Source organism: Balaenoptera borealis (genome assembly GCF_965194805.1).
Source record: "Balaenoptera borealis genome assembly, chromosome: 14".
Taxonomy (NCBI): domain Eukaryota; kingdom Metazoa; phylum Chordata; class Mammalia; order Artiodactyla; family Balaenopteridae; genus Balaenoptera; species Balaenoptera borealis.
In genome coordinates, this window is record NC_138875.1 from 42,012,110 (window position 1) to 42,035,022 (window position 22,913).

At 37.5% G+C, this 22,913-nt stretch overlaps 1 protein-coding gene and 1 long non-coding RNA gene across 39 annotated transcripts in view; one reads left to right on the forward strand and one right to left on the reverse strand.

Annotated features, from left to right (window-relative positions):
* Positions 1-22,913, reverse strand: part of DTNA (dystrobrevin alpha) — a 385,212-nt gene that overhangs the window by 268,567 nt on the left and 93,732 nt on the right. For 16 of the 38 annotated variants that reach the window (XM_082354258.1, XM_082354249.1, XM_082354257.1 and 13 more), the window contains exon 1: positions 13,170-13,384. The exons of 2 other annotated variants lie outside the window; for them this stretch is intronic. The gene's annotated coding sequence lies outside the window, so the exon portion shown is untranslated. Of the gene's footprint in view, positions 1-11,454; positions 11,628-13,169; positions 13,386-13,561; positions 13,667-22,913 lie in introns of those variants that run through there. 20 more of the 38 variants (XM_082354247.1, XM_082354244.1, XM_082354279.1 and 17 more) reach the window with 6 other exon arrangements.
* LOC309610897 overlaps positions 13,989-22,913 on the forward strand; it is a 66,710-nt gene continuing 57,785 nt past the window's right edge. The window contains exon 1 of the long non-coding RNA XR_014234215.1: positions 13,989-14,264. This is a non-coding gene — a long non-coding RNA (uncharacterized lncRNA). The remainder of the gene's footprint in view (positions 14,265-22,913) is intronic.

Below are 22,913 nucleotides of genomic sequence, written 5' to 3' on the forward strand. Positions count from 1 at the left end.
AAAAACAATTTCATGATATTGCCTACAAATATTGTAAAGCAGGATGACCTCCATAAAAGAAAGTAATTGAGGTGGGCAAATCATTATTGTAAGGGCCAAAGAATGGCTGCCATGAACTTTTAAAAGGCCCTAAGATGTAAGAGAACAGAACTGGAATGGATGCTACTCTTGGTCCTTGTGTTCTTGGACAAAGCTGATCTCTCTGTGCTTTCATCTTCTGTCAAACTAACAGGTTGTACTAGTCACTAAATGATGTCTAAGCCTACTCCCAGCTCTAAAATTTGGTGACTCAATCCAGAGTTGAGCTTCTCTGGACCCAGTATAATATTAGAAAATTCATTATCAAAGAGGGAGGGGAGTGTGCAGAGGAATAAGCATAACCTTATTACTTAACTATTCTGTCAACAGTCCTCTGATGCGAACGCCAAGAAAGTGAAAACTCACTGAAAATAAAACTAAGTAAAATACAATGTGACCTGACTTATAGCAATAAATATAGACTCTGGGCAAAACTGGAGTACAGATAAAAGGATATCATCAAGCTCTTTGGAAAAAATGAGTTTCAAATGCCCCTAAGAAGTGTTACTGTTTATATTTATTCCATTATTCTCAACAGTCTTGTTCACCATCCCTGAGGATTTGAAATTTTACTTCCTATTTTTAACATGGAGTATTTCATTATTAAAAACATAAAGGACAGCACAAAGTCATATTAAATCAACAAATACTACTGTCTGCTTGATGATGAGAAACAGTGGAGCACTGATCTCTCACCTGAGTCAGAAATAACAGGTGGGGAAAGCACGAATGACACCTCAATGAGATAGATGAGCGTTATTATGAAACAAGAAGTAACTTGGGCAGTCACAACAAAAAAGGAAATTGATAGATCATATGATTTTCCTTGTACAGTAAAGGAAGTTTACAACTTTATCTTGAGAAATAAATGTTTTCCTGGCACAAATTCCTATGAGAATTGTATGGCATAGTCCCTTATTCTGAAGATATAAAGTAACACTTGGCACAATGTTACTGCAGTTGTTCAATATCATTCTTTCTTTATTTTCCCAAAGTGCCATGTCTTACGGTAAACTGGAACAGGACTCAAGGGCACAAAATGAAACGGTTCCTCCGTAATGACATTATATGTGTATGGAGAGGGAAGAGAACAGTATGAAAATGAGGCCTAGGTATGTGATTCAACTTACTATAGCACTTGGAGAACATATCTTGGCATACTCTTACTTAACACAGTCAATTCAAGGTTAAATCTTTTGATAGTTGCTATAAGGGCCGATATTCTACGCGGTTGACTAAAGAAAGATCTATATGTTTAAATAGCAGGTGAAAAGGCAGCAGGTTGATATTCTCATGGAAAAATTAAGAAGCCTGACATATTCTCACACAGAGATGGGTAACTCCAGTACACAAAGAGATGGGTAAACTTTTCTCAAAAGAAAAAAAAAGTTCAAAATCTGCTCTTGTGATTTTATAAGTTCCTTAAAGCATGAAAGAAACGATTCGGGCTTAGACATTTTTATGGCTAGGTCTCACCATTATACTGCCTGAATCCATAAAAAAAACCCCAAGAAATGCTTTCATCAAATATCTGAATATTTGAATAGAAAGACATAGTGGGGCTTCCCTGGTGGCGCAGTGGTTGAGAGTCTGCCTGCCAATGCAGGGGACACTGGTTCGAGCCCTGATCTGGGAAGATCCCACATGCCGCGGAGCAACTAGGCCCGTGAGCCACAATTGCTGAGCCTGCGCGTCTGGAGCCTGTGCTCCGCAACGGGAGAGGCCACGATAGTGAGAGGCCCGCGCACCGCGATGAAGAGTGGCCCCCGCTCACCGCAACTAGAGAAAGCCCTCGTACAGAAACGAAGACCCAACACAGCCAAAAATAAATAAATAAATTAATTAATTAAAAAAAAAAAAAAGGCAACCTTATCCCCAGTTTTTAAAAAAAAAGAAAAGAAAAGAAAGACATACTGAAGTGTCCTCCAGGGTGTTAAATACATCAAGCAGATGAAGAAACTGACCTAGCAGGGTTATTGAGAATTATTCATTTGAATACTAGGGGATGTATATTTTATTTTTAGCATTGCTAATGTAAAGTCTTTCTTCCAGGTAGCAATTTGTAAAAGGCAGAACTACTTATTAAGGCCACTCCTGATTGTGACAGCAAAACCTTGTCATCGTCGTGGCTCAGGCTGCCTATATTTCTGTAGGCTTGGGGACATGAAGGTGTCTCCAATTTACTAAATAACCAATCCAGTTATTTAGATATATAAAATGAGGAGAACAGCTTTTTAAATAAGATTTAAAATCGTAGTTGAATCTGTCAAAAGAGCATAATGTTTGGGTAGCTTCATCAGGGAGCGAGGAAGCTTTCTGGTTTCCCCTAAACTGGCACCACAGCCACTCCAGATTCAAATCACAGGGATCTGGAATCATAGCCACTTCCAGATTAAGCACGGTTATTATAATCCTCCCCCCTTGCATTTCACTGTTTATTAAGCAGAACCATCTGGAAATAATCTTCCTCACTGAGCACCAGAATGTTACCTCTTTTGCCTTTCTCGTCTTTCATCTGTGTAATTCTATATCTTCTGACCTATTGACGTTGGATAAAATGGATTATGTGAGCCGTTGAAGAAATGGCCAGCAAAACTCGGAATTCTGAGTGTGCATGGGAGATGTCCACAAGAAGCCAAGAGGTCATGAAAAGACAGAAGAGGGACTCATCAGGACGAACACCTCTGCGCTAAGAGTGCTGGTGACAGTGACAAACATTTCTCCCATCTCTCCTAGTGGGTATTCACAGTATTGCAGAAGGGCTAAAACTATGAGAAAACTATGAAGTGTAGTCTCTTTTTTGCATGTGCTCTGCGTAGAATGTCCATTTTGAGAATATTCAGCTATATCAAATAGATTTCTAAAGAATTAAACTACAAAACATATGGGAACCTCCACTCTTGTGGTCCATCTAACCTTGGCATTATGGAATCAGTTAAATCTTCTAATGTTTTATGAACAGACTGTTGCAATATTCCCTCTCTCATCTGCCTCCATTCTTATCTTCTTTAAAATCACTGTCCAGAGTGATTGATATATTTTAATTGCATTTCTTGCCATTCTTACTACCGACACCTATGCTTCTTGAGCAAAAGAGATTTGTAACCAAAGGAAATTCTAAAAGATACCAGCAGCAACTTGGGAGGATGAGAAGTTATTGGATAAACATGGTGCATCTTCCTGGAAATTTGGAGAAAAATACTTTTATGATAATGAAACAAAGATTTATTATTGAGTAAATGCAAACACATGAGAATTCAAAGAACTTGATATACATGGCAGACCATTCCTAACTCTGGCTCCAGGCCATCTGCCTTGAGAGTATGCATTTATTGTTTTATTTGGCTTTGTTTACTTTTGGGGAGAGTAAATTTGTTGTGAAATTTTGTTGTGAAACAGTGAAAGAACACAGTAAATTAAATCTGATTGCTCTTTTATGTTGTATTTTGAGAACATGTACCATCTTAAGAGCTAGGTGACTATATAGACTTTATAGTGCCAAGATTTAAATTTGTTTTACTGAAGTTACAGCTATGTCAAATTGATTTCTAAAGAATTAAAGTAAAAATATCTGAGAGCCCTCCAGTGGTCAAAAAAATATATGCAAATACTCAGTTATTTACCCAATATTCCTCCCTCCAAAGAACTTAAAACACTTCAGTCTTCCTTTCATAAAAATGCTTGCTTTGATTACTTTCTGACATCACTATTATATCACATAAATTGTTTTTTTAGCACTATGGGGAAACAGATGTTTATCCAAATCATTTAAATAAAAAAAATTAAAAAAACAGAAAATAGCAGCCTAAACCACCCATTTATCAATGAGAGATTTTAAATAGTTGCTAGAATTTAAGTACGTAGTGCAATCCCAAATCTTGTCCAGATATGAGTAATTTAATTCCTCCCATTGCAGCCATTGAGAGAAATGTGGCTGGGTATTAAAACCACTCTATTGATAAAGAAAGGACCCAGTCAACATGAGCTGTGTCTGCTACTGTGTTCCCCTTAAGCACAGAGTGGTATTTTAATGTGTATATTCCTAGACTTATAAAAGCATTGTGTGCGTGCGTGCGTGTGTGTGTGTGTGTGTGTGTGTGTGTGTGTGCATGTGTTCCTCAATTGTAATTCTGATGGCTTTCATGAGAAACGTGTTGGTTTCTCTTTTAGCAAATGCATATCTAACTAAGCCAGGCACAGTACTTTCACGTGCTTCGTCTCTTGATTACCAGTAATGGTTTGGCAGAAAGCCTGGAATAACGTCTCTGCCTTGAAAATTGACAAGCTCTAACATTTACCCAAATGCTGCAACACTGATTGGTGAGGGGAGTTTTTGCTTTGTTTTAAGTAAATTCCTATATTACTTTATTAGAAAGTAAAGCTTGTTTAAAAAACTCCCCCCACATTTAGATTCATAAATTTGGTGTTCCATACAGGATTAGGATTTTTTTTTTTTGCAAATATGTAACTACATATTTAATTATTATAGTCCTAAATCTTTATGGACCACCCTTCAAAGGCCTGTGTTTATTCATTTAAAAAGTTAGCAACATCAGGGTTAAACTGCTAAGAAAAAATTTTATGTCCTATAATTTCATCTCTTACTCAGAATTTTTTTGCTTGTTTTCTAGTTTTAGACAAAGTAAATGCTCGTTTTCCCTTTTGTGTATTAATGTATGCAGACTTATCACGTCAGTCAATGTCCCTATGTTAAAAAAAAAAAAAAAAGTCAAATTCAGTTAGTATCTGTGAATGACCTTCAAGAAATTCAGCCTACCGCAAGAAATGTTATGGGTAATTCTCAGCACACTCTAGTGGAGTAAGTTATTGCCTAAGACAAAAGCAGGCATTTCTGGAAGTTACATTGTATCTTTGAGGCCACTGGGGTACCATATAGGAGACTGAAGCAATAACTTACCCTTGTGCAATGAAAAATACAATGTAACTTGCACACCAGGATCCTCTGCCTCATTAAGTTAAACACTTCCCTCATGTCATTTTTAAGGAGAGATTACAATACTGTAAATCTAAGTAACTTAGATTTATGTTCTGGTGTATGGCAAATGGTTACACAGCATATTTACAGCATTATAAATGTTTGGGTGCTAAGCAAGTTCAGAATGCAGATCTAATTGACTTCATAATTTGGCAAACGAGGTAAAGGTAAGGTTCTGCTGTGTGGTTACTCACAGTTCCAAAGGAGCAGCCCTGCAGCGCTGAGAAAAGATCTTCAGCTTCTCCTGCAGTGGATTTTTAGAGGTGTTGCTGACATCATTACAGTTTTTGAATCTTATTATAACCCCAAGGAAAAATATAAACAAAAATCAATCAGAGGAAAAACGTTTGCTAAGAATTTATGCTGTCTACACTTTTGATTGAATGATTTCTCTTTTTATGGAACAGAAAGAAGGTATAATTTTCTTTTTGAAAAATGTATTGATTTATCTCATACTCTTAAAATCGAGGGAGGAGATGCAAATAAATGAAAAGCAGAATAACATTACCAGGGTGGACAAGGTGATAAAAGGACACAGGCTCCCTGTCACAACTAAACACCCCGATACTTGTAAGTGAACCAAATATCTAGGATTTTCTTTGAATAGAGCTGCTGGTGGTATAAAAGTTCACAGAACAATCGGTTCATTTTAAGTGGTCACAGCACTTAACTGAATATAACAAACATTCTAAAGAAAAAGATGGACATTTTGCTCTTGTTAGTCTATTACCTTTATTCTTGCACAGAAAAATTCCCATAGATAATAAATTTAGTAGAGCATCTTTTGAAACCCAACAGTTTCTTTTTCCCTTTTAAGCTTTAAACATTTTGAATTTAAAGGAGGTGAACAAAAAAAAAAGTCAAGAAACAGATGTTGAAGTTGAAGATGACTTTCCTTTCCACACGGTCTTCATAAAGAAAAGATAACTGAGTCTAATAAATTATTAATGTATGAACATATTCTAAAATGGAATAACAGTTTTAGAGTTTTGAATAAAATGGGTAAGATAATGCAAATCCCTTTTGAGTTCTGGGTTCTGCTGAATACAGCTAGGCTCCTTATAAGTGGCTATATCACAAATGATATGCCTGAATAAAGTTAAACAAATATTATTGGATGCCCTATCAGTTTAAGATTTGATTTCTGCTGGTGTTTAAAATCAATGTCATTTATAAAGAGAATGCAAAGTACCCAAAGGTAAAGATATTTTTAAAAGTCTTTATAATTCTCAGCTTTATGTTCTCAAAGTATTATATAAGCTACCACACTATCACATTTTTATAATTATTAATACAATGAACTAGGGGTGATTTATCCAGAATTTACCAAGTATATTAAAGTATGTGTTAAAAATGATATATTAATATATAAATAATGTTGATATATGTGTTTATATATATTCAAATTATATATATGTGTGTATGTGTGTATATATATATATATATATATATATATACACACATACACACATATATATACATATATTCAAATTAGCTTGAGAAACACTCAGTTAAAGAAAATCAAGCATGTCTCTTTAGCGTAAAACTTTAAGAGCCCTTAATGCAAAGGTCACATAAATCTCCAAGAGGGCAATATGGTATACAGCATTTCCCAAATTCATCTGACCTAGGATCCTCATCTTTTTTTCTTTTTCTTCCATATAGCATTTCCTAGAATTATCACTCCTGAGAACATAAATTGGATTTGCTGATTTAAATTAAAATCCAAGACCTTAAAATATTGGCTTAATAATTTTTTCAACTTTTAAGTGCCTCATTAATCTCTGAATTCCCCAGTTTTACCTTGTTAATGCTTAAAACTAAATGCAAAGCAAAAAGTAGAGTAGCAGAGGGACACAAATGTTATTCAAAACTATGCATTTCTAACGTGTAATACAGATCACCATTCCTCTGTGGCATTTTCCCTCATCCTAGTCCTTTTCTTTTGCCTCCTGGAAAAAGTGGGCGCTGGGGATTAGAATTACATTCAATTACCTTTTTCTCCATTTCTCTGCTACACATGATCAGTTCTTAGAGATGGGAAAGTGCTAGCATTGCACACTGACTCTCTACATTCTACAGAAATTGCCCTATCAGAGGCTCTTTTTCCTTCCCAGAACTCTCCATGGGCAGAACTCCCTGAGAGATTAAGTGTGAGGACAGGTAAAATGCTAGGACTCCAAACGACCAGAGAAGCTGTGACAGGAAAGGTCGCAGACACTCCAGAAATGGTGAAGATTTAGAGAGCCAAAAATCTCTCAGTGGGGCTCAAAGTCAAAGGATAAAAACTGACAAGAGACGTTAGCATCAGACCGCAGGTAGCTTGCCTACATGTTACCAAGTATGGACCAAAAACTGTTCACTGGTATATAAGAGTTTAAATCTAGACCTTTTGGTCTACTGGGGGTTTAGGACTGCCTATCATCCACGAGTGTGGAATTCATTAGATCTCTTCATAAATAGTCCAGCTTTTTCTCCTTTTTAGGCAAGTGGTAGGATTGTATTACTTGCCCAACTGAAGTTAGGTGTGACCACATGGCATGCTTTGGCCAAGGAAATGTGAGCATAAGGCACATGGGCCATTTCCTGGTAAAAGCAACAATGTGGAGTAGGGACTTTAGCCAACCCCTGACGAATAATTTTCATGAGTGGGAAGGAAGCCTTGGTTTTTATAAGCCACTGAGATTTAGAGGTTGTGTGTTACCTCAGGAAACCACGTCTAGTATATCTGGAGCACTTCATATGTGTGCATCTTAGTTTTATCATATATAAAAGAAAATAACAACAGGTGTCTCTTATCCACAAAATAGTATGAAACACTGGATGCATTTTAGACGAGAATTGTTACACTTACCTGAGGTGTTAAAAACATCTTTTGATGAGTAAATATGCTTCTACAAATGTGTAGTAATGAACCACCTAAGGCTAGAAAATTCAATGCATGAGAAGATAAATTTCATTCAAAATTAGCCTACGTCTTTTAATAAAATTAATAAAGGCATCTGTATTCTTGAACTATGATTAATTCAGTGAATTCATTTTTTCAGTACTCATAAATCTGTGTGCTACCACATTACATAGGAATGGGAGTACAAAAGTAAAATGAGACTAAAAAGGAAAAATAATAAAAATAACTCTATTGCTCTCTTTAAAATGCATGGAGCTTTACGAAGCTTTCATGACTCAGGGTGTCTCTGAGTCATCTTTATGCCATATATATTTTGCAAGAATGCAGAATCCAGCTTTATTTATGCAAATAGATGCACTTTTATTTTATGTTAAGATACAACACAGTTTCCTATGTGATAAGGATACATTTTCTATTTAGCTTTTTTTTTCTTAGAATTTGTTTAGGTCTCTTTAAAATATTCTATAATAAAATATCTGCTAAATATGAGATTTTTAAGAATAAAAGCAATCCCCAAACTCTTAAAACTTACCTTTCTGAGAGAAAAACACAAATTGTTGAGGAAAGGCAAAGTGACTTTTTAACAAGTGGAGATTAGTGCAAATAAATTAAGAATATAAATGAGAGAATAATATAAAGCAATTTGTAAATTACACCCATTGTTTTAACACAACATATTCTGGTGTCAGTGTCCAGTGAAGGGGGCTAAGTAAATAATTTCATTGTCTAGGACAAGCACAGTTAAGGCACAAGGTAGGAGCTTGATAGGGATTTGTTAAATTCATTAGACAAATTAGCTCAGCCACTTGGAGGTTACAATTTAAAATCTGCCAGTTTTCAAGATCTAGTCTTAATTTCTTTCATTGATGAAGCAAAAAAAGGTCAATAATATTATATTTTCATATTTTGTGATGGAGAAATCTGGGTTCTCATCTAAATATTGACTTTGAACATTTGATTAGACTCAAAAAAATTTTAAGATAAATTTTGACCCTATCCATATTAGGGCTTTTGTCTTTGTGGAGGTTAAAGAGCCCTATATAAGAAAAAATAGAAACCAAGTTTCTTATTTTTCTAAATCTCAGGAGTTGGCATATTAAAGTCATATAATAAGTGTGTGAAAAATTTATAAATGATCTGAGGAATATGAAATCGGTTAAACACCCTTAGAATTAATAAGCTATATTTTCTCTTCCTCTGACTCCTACCAACTATATTCAATTTATAATAAGTAAATGTAGTTTTTTTAACTTAGCATAGCAAAATGATTAATACTGCACTTTAAGGCCTTTAAATTTTTAGGGAAAAATTTTAACCAACTTTAAGATTTAGGGTCACAATATCGTATCACATAAACAAGCAACTTCTTTCCTTCTAGCACACACTGTGATCTGAAAATAATCCAATGTTTTCTGATGGTTCAGATTCAGGTGTATGCAATGAGATGATTTTAATTTAGTTGTGTCACATTGACTTTTTCCATTTGTGCTATTCAGCATTCTGGGCTAGATTTGTTGAAACATGTCTGTTTTCCAACTCTATGACTTTCTTTTTGATTATGAATCTCCCTGATAACATACAACTAATTTATCGTACTTACACATCTATCATCTCTTCTGTCACCACAATCAAGGTATACAGTCTCATTTGGCAAAAATGAAAATAGATAACATCCCCCTTACCAAAACAACAATGACCAAACAAACATTTTTAATTGAATCTACTTGACATCAATCACTGTTCTAGACAAGGAGTCTAAGGTCAAAAGAATAATGATGTTTAGAAGGAAAAAGAATAAAGTAAGAAGGGAACTGTTGAGGGAAAACTTCCTCGAAATAGTCATTTGTTCATTCCTTAAATATGTATTGAATGGTTTCTATGTGTCAGTAACTGAGAATACAAAAATGAGTAAGATACAGTGCCTGCCAGGACAGTGAAAGTGACTTATGAGATCAACCTTGAAGGAGAAGTAGGATTTGCACAAAGGAGGTAAACAATGAGCATTCTGGGCAAAAAACTCCAACAAACTAGTAGGTAGACTAGTACAGAAATATGATCATGTATGGAATATTCTGGAGGCAGGAACGATGTGTGATTAAAGTGCTGGTGATAACCAGTGAAGTAGCGGAGGTGATGTTAGAGAAACAGGTTGAGGCCTTCTGACATACTAAGACATACTAAGGAATGCATTTTGAAGGGAATGGTGAACCACAAGAGATTTTTAAGTAGGGGGGGAATCCATTCATGTCTAGGACTTTTAGAAGATGGGTGTGTTGGTCCCAGCATGGGAGATGTGCTGGGGTTGGAGCCTAAAGGCAGGAGACCAACTGGGAGCCATACTATATCCAAGAGAGGTGATGAGCACCTGAAACAGAGCAGAGAGAAGGGAAAGGAAGGAATTTATTTACGATAATTTGTGAAATGTGGTGATGCTGCATATAGGCCAAGGGATAGCGTGAAGAGTCAAGGTCAACAGCTGAGAGTGATGGCAGTAGAGGTGGCTTGAGAGGCTACAGAGATGACTAAGAAAAGGGGCCAGCTAGGGACAAATAAAAGGACCGTTAAGTACTGTTCACAGCTCAAAGCAGGTTGGAACACATGAATTCTTCCAATCAGAAATTTGCATTTGTGAAGTTCTCCACAAAAGCCTCAACAGATCAGGCCACAACCAAAACCCCAAATCAGAAAAATGACCTGGAATGATCAATGATATCAGCAGACTGCCTGGTACCTTCTCTAGAATGAGGAGTCTTTAAAACAAATGACTATAAAAGCAGAAGAGTGACTTTCCATTTCTGGTAACAGTAATGAGATCATTTGGACCAACACTCTCATTGAGGTAATCAAAAACATTTAAAATGTAAAAACAGCAAAGAGTTAATAAGATGGTGAAGACAGGAACATTCAAGAGAAGACCAGAACTCAGATAAAGACACTAATTTTTGAAAGCTTTTGCTCTTGGGTATCTGAGTATCAGGAACAAAAGGTCTGAGAAACCAGCTTCATGCTGGGCAGCCTTATGGGTGTCGGTGGAACATCAAAGCCCATGGTCCTCAGGTGAGGGCTTTAATAAACTAACCCAGCTTTCACCTGGGACCTCAAAAGGTCATATCTTCCCTCAGGGTAGAGGTGAACCCCAAATCAACCGTTCCTCACACAGATTTGTAGCCTTGCTCCTTGCACAGGGGTGCCTTGACTAATCACCTTTGACTAAGGTGATTCTGGTCTGATCCAGGGGCCCTGGCAGAAGCAAACCCAAGTCCTCTCTGGAGGAGACCATCATCACCACTAGGTCTCAACTTATCCCTACAAGTAATTTTAAAAATACATTTCCAGCAGATAGTCAAACATATCCAAGCAAATGAGAAGACAAGACTGAGAACTGACAGGAGCAATAATAATAGAAACAAATCTTGGTAACTCTTGAGATATTAGAATTAGCAGATGTATATTATAAAACAACTACACTTACTATGTTCAAAGAAATAAAATCCAAGCTTGACGATGTCCGCAGGGACATCGCAGCAGCAGAGAGATATTCATCGGCCCCTTCTCCTGTCAACGCGATCTGGCCACATACGTCTAAAATTCTTACATTTTAGAATTTTTAAATGTTGTATCCTTTTTTGGTTTTCTTTTGACACACTGAAAACAAAAACAAAGCCCCATACTAATATAATTTTATTTGTATGCATAATTCAATCAGAAGTATGTTAGTTAAGTAAAAGGTAAGTTTACATGTAAGTGTTTGTGTGTGTCCTGGTGTGTGTGATGCATGCTCTCCCAAATTTATTGGAGACACCTATGATTCCTGCCAGGCTCCCTCCTCTTGTCAACAGTTCAGGACACAGCCGGGTAAAGCAAGGGGGACCGGCATCCAATGTCACCAGGGAAAATATACAAACGTGCCATCCACTTGCAGAGAAGTGAAAATTAACTGCAACTTTCACAACTTAATGGGTTAATTATAGATATTAGGGAAGGTTAACCGTGATCTAACAAAACTGTAAAATTAAGTGACTCTATCAGTATCGTGTTCATTATGTTCATTTTTCATTTTAGAAGAGTAACGCGGTATTATTATTTATTCTGATCAAAGTTGAGTGAAAGATCCATATTCTCATTCATTGTTCGTACCTAGTTCAGCCAACTTAGTTCATTAGATTCTGGTTGATTTGACAGAACAAAACCCGGCCAGTTACGTGCAACAACTGTTCAGCCCCACGCTCTGTAATAAGCACATCAGCACATTTATTTTCCCCATATAAAGTAGAATTTCCAATTCATACCATGTACTCTGTGACGATTATGGACAGTATTTATTCAGAAGGAATGCTGTGCAAGTTTGGAAAAGCTGTCTCTAAGAGAGCCGAGAGGTCACTGGACAAAACAAGAAACAAAACCTATACATGGTCAAAAACATGAAGAGGACTAAGGTTTGTCATTCTTTCTTTTAACTAAGAAAGTTTTGAAATCCTCAGCACATAGCAAGGCAACAGCAAATCAGACAACTCTCTCCCTCCTCCACTCTCAAGCTCTGTAGAATCAGAACGCCTCTATTCACTTAGCAAATATCAGCTTTTTTGGAGGAGGAGAACCTGCTTGGAATTAATGAGGCAACACCAAAAAATAACTTCTATTAATAAATTGTTCTCTTCAATGGAAAATTGCCTATTTTTCTCATCTTATTTTTTTTTTAAACAGAATATCTTCCAACAGCTCCTTATGCACTTTCTACCAACTTCCCCGCCCCCCCTACTTTTATTATTTTTTTCTTTTTTCCTTTTTTAAATTAGAAAATGCCATAGTACCAAGCAAGGGAAATAACTCCATCTCACAAGAATACAGTCACCTCCAATGGCATCATGGACAGAATAACATTTAGTCGGTGTTGTGACATGTTTAACTACTGACGTTGTAATTCAAGAAATGCAGGGGGTTTAAGGAGTTAATAGAGGGAAAAGTAAGTAAAGGTAAAGCCAAACTGAAGTTAGAAGTGCAAGGTCATCTTCAAAACTAAGCTGAAATACTTTCTTTCTACTTCACAAAATGTAAAACGCCAAATATCTCAAGAAAGGTAACAAAGTTACAACACTGGAAAATCTCCCTGATCACTTTTTCATTCACACAAATAAAAAGAAAAATGCAACATTAACCTTCCCAGAGAAGCAACATCTTTGCACTTACCCTAGAGTATGTACATGATCTCTTAAATCCTTTTAATTCCAGTACATCCCGAACATATATGAATTCTTAGCACATTCATGTAAAGAATAAACCTTAACCAAATGGCTAATTACAACAGAGATCACAACAGGACTCTCTGAAATTCTAGGGAGAGACACGAGGTTAAAATCCAGCTTCTAGATCCTGGTGTATACTGTGTCTATCTTTAACTTGAAAATGATTTGGTTTCACATTCCACTGAAGTCCCACTGGCAGATGCCTTTGGTAAGCTCACCAATGGCAGGCTGTCAAAAGCCCTCCCTCCACCCCCTCCACCCCCTTAACCCCCCTCCATGCTCTGACTGAGCTTCCGTTGCTACATCTAATACTGATTTACTCAGCTGTCTTTTTACCTGTCTCCACGTGGGTAAAAGGAGATGCTTTCATTGATGGCTATTGCGGAAACACTTGGAAACTGAAGATCAGCCGGAGGACTCACTGTGCTTTTCCCACTGCCATCCCCTCCCCCTACCTCCTACCAGAAACCAACTGACTTCCAAACTTGGCTGTCTGAAAAAGAATGTTCTCTGATTGGCATTCCTGGAAGCAGAAAGCAAGGCAGCTCAAGTTGTGTTCTGTTACTCAGCATGAAAAACTTCCCAGGTATACACAATACAAACAAGTAAGTTTTCTGGATTTTTTCCCCCTTAACTTTGAGGAGAAACGGGGCAAATATTTGGGAGCATGACAAATATTTTTGTTGTTGCATAGCATTTATGTTTGAATATTCACCTATAATGTTACCCCAAATGGCTATGGATGCAGTAGAAAAGGGAAATGGCAAATCTGTGGTTAAAAGCTGAATTTCCTTATTAGTAAATGAGTTGGGACCCATTAGAGGAAGCCATGGTCATGCTGAATGCTTGAAGGTATTCTGAAGGGCAACTATTCCATTTGTGGATTTTCTGTGAGAGAAAACCTTGCTCATAGGAATTGTGAAAAAACTGCTTTCACCTGTCCTATATTTTATATTGCAGACAGCAGGAGGAGAGGGTGCAGGAAACACTTCTATCTCCCTGTCAAGTCTTCTTTTCCAGGACCGTCTTGTAAACTTCGGTGAGGCCTGGGTGGGGCTGGCCATGTACAATACTCTCCCACACCCCACACTCACACACACATGTCTGAACAGAGAAAACTTGAGTCAATGGAAATGAGGGGAAAAAATACATTTTCTCAAACAGGATCTGACAAGAATGAATAATGTGGAGTCCCTTTAAATCACTCCTAAAATTGTATTTAATATTTATTTCGTGGTCACTGGGATCAAAAGATCTGCTGCTGCTGAAAATAATTTACCTCACCCTGTTCAAAATAGTGAGTGTATTACGTGCAATGTTGTGGACCAGACAACTTCTTGAAAGGCCTGATAGAGGATTTATAATTTCGGCAATCAGACAAACCACAACCCCAGGCATTCTGGGGTTTCCAGATCTCATCTGGCTGTCTCTGCCAGCTCCAGGCAAATGTCAGCTGGCTGGGCTCAGGGTGGTGCTGTGGCCACAGCTGCTCCTAGCAACTTGTACAGACATCTCGAAAATACCCAACGGCAAAGGGTGGCTCCCAAAAAGAAACCTTTCTCTTTGTCTGTGGTTGGTTTTAAATGTTCTGTTCTAGGTGGTCTTTTACCACATCTGAACAAGACCATTTTAGGGAACCGTGAGTGAACAGTTGATTAACTGGCATCCTATGGCTAATTTATTTCGGTGATATCTTGATGCCCCATATAGACTGATCTTACCAACCTGCTCACTCCTCAGCCTTGTTACTAGATGTCCTTTTAAAAAAAAAAAAAAAAAAGATTGAAAGAAGGAGGGAGAGGAGGAAGAAACTTTCCTTATTCTTATTCCCAAACTGGTTATTTTAGGGAAATTTCAAGCTGTAGGTAACGTTGATAGATAAGGATATCCGAATAACTTCAGAAATAAATAGAAATAACCACTCACCCAGAGAGCACACATCCCTGTCTTTGTGATTCTTCCTCCCTCTATCAAAACACTTCTCCCCAAGGCTAATGGATGGTGTCAAAACACGTGTGAGCTAAGAGTGGACAGAGTTGGCGGCAGGTCATCTGGTTCACATTCGGCCACACTATTCACTTATGCTGTACCGTTGAGTGAACACTAGCACAACCGACACCTAAGAAATGTTTGTTGAAACAAGCAAACGATTGCTTGTGTAAAAGTGTATATTTTAACCAATGGAAAATTGTTATATGTTGGCTGATATTTTAGATAATGGGGTGGGGGGGAATTATATCTCTTTTCAAGCCATTAACCAAAAGATTATATGGAAGGTATATTAGGCACTGAACACCTTTATAGAAGCAAAAAAAAAAAAAGATTATTATACATTTTGTGTCTGTGTGAGTGAATGACTCTAAACACCAACATGGCAAATTCTGCTAAGTTTATTTCTATTGATCTTGCTGGCTTCTAAGAGAAATAAAGAAAATATTAGGCCCTCCTAATAATTCATATTAACTAGTAAACTATAACAATTTTCTTTATTGAAATGTTACTGGCCATTCCTAACAGTACAACATTCAACAAGCAAACATCTCCATAGGTTCCCAACTTTATCTCCTTTTATATTTTCATCTGTTTCAATCACAGAAATTCCAGAACAGTGTGCAGCAGTACTGGTGGCATGAGTCTAAATCCAAGGTTGAGTGAGCACATGGGAATTTCTTTTTCTTCTTTTTCTCCCCCTAACCTTCATGCGGCAGTTGATAAGATTTATAATGGCTAGAACTCAGTCTTTATCATGAGTAAATGTTATTTTTCTCTTTCACAAGCACTAACATGAGAGTTAGGATTTGATCAGAAAAAATAGCTTCCAGGGCTTGCTTCCAAAGAAAACTGGGCATGTAACAGGCAAATCAAATACCCTTGATTTATCATGAATAAGCAGTTAATCTCTGCTCCATTCTCCAGAAATAGACTGTCTTAGCACTGTTCTATGGATGGCAAATGCTGGTAGCAGTCTCCTTGAGGGGTGAACAAGGTGTTAAAACTCAGGTTTTAGCTGATCTGGGAGGCATCTGTGTGTATGAAAAATCTGGGCAATGAAAAGCAAATGATCCCTGTTATTTTTTCCTCCCTGGCGTCCTTAAGACACGGGCATAGGCTGTATTCTCATGCTGATAGTTTTGTGGATGATTTTGTCTTTTACATATAATTATTAAAAAAAATACACTATTTGCTATAGACTGAATATTTGTATCCCACAAAATTCATATGTTGAAACCCAATCTCTCATGTGATGGTATTAGGAGGTGGGGCCTTTGGGAGGTGATTAGGTCATGAGGGTGGAGCCCTCATGAATGGGATTAGTGCCCTTATAAAAGAGACCCCAGAGAGCTTCTTTGTCCCTTCCACCATGAGAGGACACAGCAAAAAGACGGGCCTCTATGATCCAGGAAGCAAGCCCTCATCAGACACCAAATCTGTTGGCATCTTGATTTTGGACTTCCAGTCTTCAGACTGAGAGAAATAAATTTCTGTTGCTTATTTCAGTTGTTTGTAAGCCACCCAGTCTATGGTATATTGTCATAGTGGCCTGAATGGACTAAGACACTCATTATACAAAAGTGAGTTTGTTTTTTGTGGGGGAGGGGGATAAATTGTGGGGTTTTTTCCCCTGAGGAAAAAAATAATAAATCCAAGTAGTAGTTGTTTGAAAAGTAATTACAATAGACACTGCCCAAGAAAAAAGTAGAAAAACTATATATATATATATATATATATATATATAGGGGTTCTAACAACAGATATGGAAGGGATTCAAAACGGCAGCATACTACGTATAATCTTATTAAATGCTGATCAATTACAAAATTAGATGAAATTGGGCACTCATTTTGAATGCCTATGGTATGAAAATAGCCCTAATTATGGAAAGGGCCATATGTATAAATTTACTAATTATAATATCATATTTGGTGGAAAATAACTGGGAACAATGGTAGTTTTTTGGTTTTTTGTTTTTTTTTTTAATAGAGATAGAAAGTAGATTAGTGGTGGTGTAGGGCTGTGGGAATGGCAGATAGGAGGGTATAGCTAAAGGGAACAGTGTTTCTTATTATTTATTTATTTATTTATTTATTTATTTATTTATGTATGGCTGTGTTGGGTCTTCGTTTCTGTGCATGGGCTTTCTCTAGTTGTGGCAAGTGGGGGCCACTCTTCATCGCGGTGCGCGGGCCTCTCACTGTTGCGGCCTCTCTTGTTGCAGAGCACAAGCTCCAGACGCGCAGGCTCAGTAGTTGTGGCTCACGGGCCTAGTTGCTCTGCGGCATGTGGGATCTTCCCAGACCAGGGCTCGAACCCGTGTCCCCTGCATTGGCAGGCAGATTCAACCACTGTGCCACCAGGGAAGCCCAACAATGGTAGTTTTGATGACAACAGAAAGACATGGGTTAACGCTTAGCATATAAATGCATATGCCCCATGATTTCAACTATATTAGAACACCTGTGGGCACTAGAAGGCAAGATAAAGGCCAGAAGGAATCCTATCTAAATGATTTATGGGTCCACACACAGGCACACACACACACCCAAAATATTCAAATAAAGATAATTGCAGCCCTTCCTCATTCCTTCTCTCTCCTCCTTGTCCTTGGAGAGGCATCTCTATTTCTCTTCTCAGGGTCTCTTTTGTGGCAGGTGGGTTGGGAGGGGAGTGGACAGGAAATGGGGAGGCTCTCCAACGTGGAAAGAGACACAGAAGAAGCTTAAAGTGGCTTAGGTTAATGTGAAGAAAGGGCATCAAGAGAAATACCCAAGAAAAAGAGTGATCTTAAAGGCACCGGTGAGAACAGGGAAGGGATGGGGGAACAGAATCTGGTACAGCAGAAGCAGGGACCAAACTGTAAGCCAGACTGGGGAGCAGCACCTTTGAATGAGGCAGACTTTGAGGACAGCAAGGTCTAAATGGGAGGATTAGGTAGTTTGGCCCTAGGACATCTGGCTGTGTGTTTTATGATTTCTTCTCATGGAACACTTTATTGTTCAATATCTGGTAGTGTCATATTTGTGTGTCTTTTGGATACTGACATGGATCTTGAAGCTACAGACATATTTATTTACATGAAAGTTTTTGAAAAGTTGCAGTAATTGTTTTGTCCTATTGCTGTGGTTGCTAAAATTGATTTTCTTTGATATGGGTAAGAAATTATCTTCACCCTTGTCTAAATAAACTATCTCGATCTCTTTCCTCTCCTTGCATTTCATTTCCTGTACCACTCTCAGTTCCCATAAAAGGTAGCCATTATAGCCTCTTAGGCTGAGCACTACATGTAAAGTGACCAACCATCCCGGTTTGAATGGAACTAAGGGATTTCCCGGGATGCAGGATTTTCAGTGATAAAATCAGGAAAGTCTCAGGCAAACCAGGACTAGTTAGTCATCCTATATATGTAATACGGAATTTTTTTATGTTATGTGTATGCTTTTGATAAAGATTAGTCTTTTTATTAATTAACAGGTGTTTGGCCCAAGTAGAATGATAATCAGAAAATGTAGATTTCTTTTTGCATTTCCCACATTAGCCATGCAACTTGGGAGGGGTCAAATTCCAACGGCCACTATTTCCTCATCTCCACAATGAGAACAATCATACAAATTTCAAAGAGTTGTTGTCAACATCAAATGAGATATACATATAAAATAAGAATATATAAAATACATTAAATGAATATATTTTATATTGTATTTTATATAAACTTTATAAAAATTATATGTACTTTTCAAAGAAACTTTTAGTTATTTTAGACTGAGAAATAATGGAAGCCCACAGAAGAGGTACAACATTTCAAATTGTAAGTGGCAGGGGTGGTGGGAGGGGAAGAGGGAGATAGATAGATATTGGTTGATGAGAGAATAACTTTCTCAGGAGTATGTGTTTCAGCATTTGATCTTTCCCCAAATTAAACTCACTGAGTTAAGGATGTTTTTTTGTTTTTGAGAAGCTCTATAGCCCAGGAAACAATCAATACTCCACATTTACAAAAGATATGGATTATCTTTAATATTAGAAATACAGATTTTATTTGTACCTTTTCCTTTAAGCTGGGGTAGGGGTATTTTTCCTTTGTGGGACCAAAATCAACCCTAATTAAAGCACAATCATAAATATATCACAATCACTAGGCAAAACTAGAATATCCAACCTCATCCTAGGGACAGAGAGATACACCTTATGATACCACTTAACATGAGCTCTGACAGTATGTGCCATACCTGATGCCTTGAAAATGTATTTAATGTCATCACTTCAAATCTGTGCACATTTTCATAATCACATGTATAATCCATATCGGTTCTACTCCAAGCCTCTTGAGATTTATCAAGAGTTGGAAATAGGACAATTCTATTGTATGTGGTAAAAGAAAATGACAGGTGATAGGCAAGCTGGATGCAGTCTGGTGGTTATTATATCCAACTTATTTATTTGGGAGCAGTTTTTCTCCAGATGAGCATGTGACTCATCAGTGCTTTTCAAATTTGTTTGTTGGTATTGTTTCACTAGGGAACCCTTTGTTCAAAGGAAATAGTTCACTGAAACTTAACAATGACAAGGCATAGCTCCTTTAGCAGAAACTCAGGTGTGAAACCTGGGGCCCCGCCTCTTCCTTAAGCAGTCCCTGTGGAAACCTCCAGGAATCTGGGAAGCTTAGCTTGAAAACTTTTGAGCACTAGAATTCATTGCATTCAGTTTATTTTAAAAGTATAACGGTAATATATTTTTAAAAAATATGCACATATTTTTTTAAAGCCATGTAGAATAATAGAGCTTAAAAGAATGTCCCATCCCAATCCCATCCCTCCTCACCCTAGAATCCCAGAGACAATGACCATCAACTCGTAACTGGTAATTATGACGATCAGTCTATATTCTTAAATGATGCTCTTGTACTCCTATTTAAAAAATTTTTTTCAAATGTCAATATTATCTATTGTCCTCCTACTATGGAAAATAAGAATTTAGTTCTTATACACACCTTCTCCAGCATGTGTGCTCTCAACCTCTCTCTCCCTCTTTCCCTCCCTTCCTCATTCTCATTTACACACACACACACACACACACACACACACACACACACACACACACTTTCCTTTCCTTAATCCTCACAATTTCATTACACAACAATTTCAGGGGAAGCACTCATCAGTGATTACATTATTTTGGCTACGTATATATTGTTCACATGTAAACCACATGGGATATATGAGTCCATTTCCTTTCTTTTACACAGTTTTCTTTATCCTGACACTGGTGGTTGTGTCATATTTTTGTTTGCTTAATTTTCTATCTGCCTATCATTACATTTTTTTCAAACTCTCCAATAGACGTGTAACATTCCTCTTAATACAGACAAGCATATCAACTATTTTTGTCTGCATACCGTCTACCCCCTCCCCCACCCTCTCCCCACCCTGGTTCTTTTTGTAGCAATAGTGCTTCTGAGCTGTCATCGCGGGACTGGCTTTTGCTTCTCTTCGGTATTGAGTCCCTTTGCTGGGTTCTTTGTTCTCGCCTTCTTGATGGACTCCCCCATGGGTGACCGGAGGAAGCATAAACTCCAGCAACTTCCTGAGAAAGATGCTCAGGACAAATTAAGTTTTGGAGAACCCGAATGCATGAAAATATCCTTATTCTCTTCTTCCATTAATCAATAGCTTGACTACAGAATTCATTGTTTAGAAATACTTTTCCCTCAGAAATTTCAAGGAATTTCTTCACTGTCATGTAGTTCCTCATGCTGTTATTTACAAGTCATTCTGTTCCATCATCCAAATATTATTTCTTCTTTATCCCTGGTGTTCTAATATCCCATGACAGTATACTTTGGTATGGTCCCCCATTTCCACTACCACCCGCCCCTACGCCATTGATTGTGTTTGAAACTCAAGGAAATTTTACTCATCTCCTCCAATTCCTGGGGAAATTTTATTTTAAAGCAATTTCTGAGCTCTATTTCCCCTGTTCTTTCATTCTGAAACTAAACTCCTTTTAGTTGGATGTTGGACCCCTTAGACTGATCCCTTAATTTGATTATCTTTTCTCTTATATTCATCTTTCTACCACCTCCTCTCTGGAATAATTCCTCATCTCTCTTCTGTTGAATATTCTATTTCTGCTAACATATGTTTAATTTCTAAGAATTCTATTTGTCTCTAATTGTTTTTATTACACCACGTTTTGTTTCATGGACACAATTTCTTTTCTGATATCAAAGACTATATACATTTCAGGTTTTTTAAAAAGCTTTCATCTCTTCCCTGCAATCTTTATTTGCTTCAATTTCTTCTTTGTTTGTTTGTGTGTTTTGGTCTCTGTTATGTTAGAGACATTCCCCACATCTGGTATTCCCTCACTATCCACCCAGCCACTGTGTTATGGGCGTTACGACATTACCAAAAGGGATTAGACAAAGCTGAGCCTTCACTGAAACACCCTCAAGGGTAACTAGGTTTCTGCCCCCTTGGGTAGTCAGATCCTCTAGAGAAGCCCCCCTCCAATGTCCTATCTAGAAGGGACAAGCTCAGTTGCCAGTGTCCTGGAAGCAAAGCTGGGTGAAAAGGCTTGAAATTGAGAGGAGTTTACCACTATTCAGCATGCAGATTTCCACTTAATCCACCAGATTTCAGTGTTGCACCTCACCCCCACCTGCCACTGTTTCCAATATTGCTGTTTGTAACCTCTCTAATTAAGTTACTCCAGAGAATAAGGCCCCCTCCCGCCATGTCTCCTGCAAGGTGAGGGAAAGGTAGTTGCCAGGCTGTACAGGGTGGAAGAGGTGATTTAAGAGTCCAACTACTCTTTTTAAGACTTTCAACCAAGTTCTGCTCTCAGCTCCACTTCTCACCTCTGGCTTCAACAGACTTCTAGTCCTTGAGCCTTGCCAGCGTTCTAGGGAGTCTCCATTCCCATCTATGTAGGCATCTCCTCTGCAGGCACCTGGCTTTCCACATCTCTGCTCAGCTAAATCAAGTACCGCTCAGCCATTCCCTTTCCATTTTCCAAATACTATGTCAATAGCTCCCTGTGTTGTAGGCTCTCCTGTTTTCTTTTTTCTAGTGAGTATTTTTTGTTTACTGTCACTATAGGATTTCTTTGGGAGGGAGAGGGTGGAGTTAAGTACGTGTTCCAGTCACCATATTAACTGTAACTCTCTGCCTTCACTCTTCAGCATTGCTTTAAAAAGGAAACAAATTCTCCAACCTCTCTCCAAAATGATCCCAACAAATTCAGCAATTGTGCATGTATGTGGGGAGGCAACATAATATTTCATACTTTTCTACAAACATATCCGATGTTAAAATGACAGCTAAATCCCAGCAAAGTATACAATTATCTATATCAGACACAGTGAAAAATAACATTTAATTAAAATAAAGTTATCTTTTTATTCTGAAGTTTGTTGTAGTCCCTTACATTAAAACTTTCATTATATATCTGTGGAATTAAATATAGGAACACATATAATTATAAATAATTCCTTCATATGTAAAAACTATGTAGCTTAAAAATAAATTCTTTTGTAACTGAAGTTCTACCTAAACTATCAATTAACTCATAACCCAATCAAGAGAAGTAAATTATCTTAAATTTATCACAGCAGTTATTTGTGCTTGCTTTCGATTGGAAGGCAATGTAAATTTGACAATGAAGTAATTTCCCTTTTAAGTTGTCATAGTCA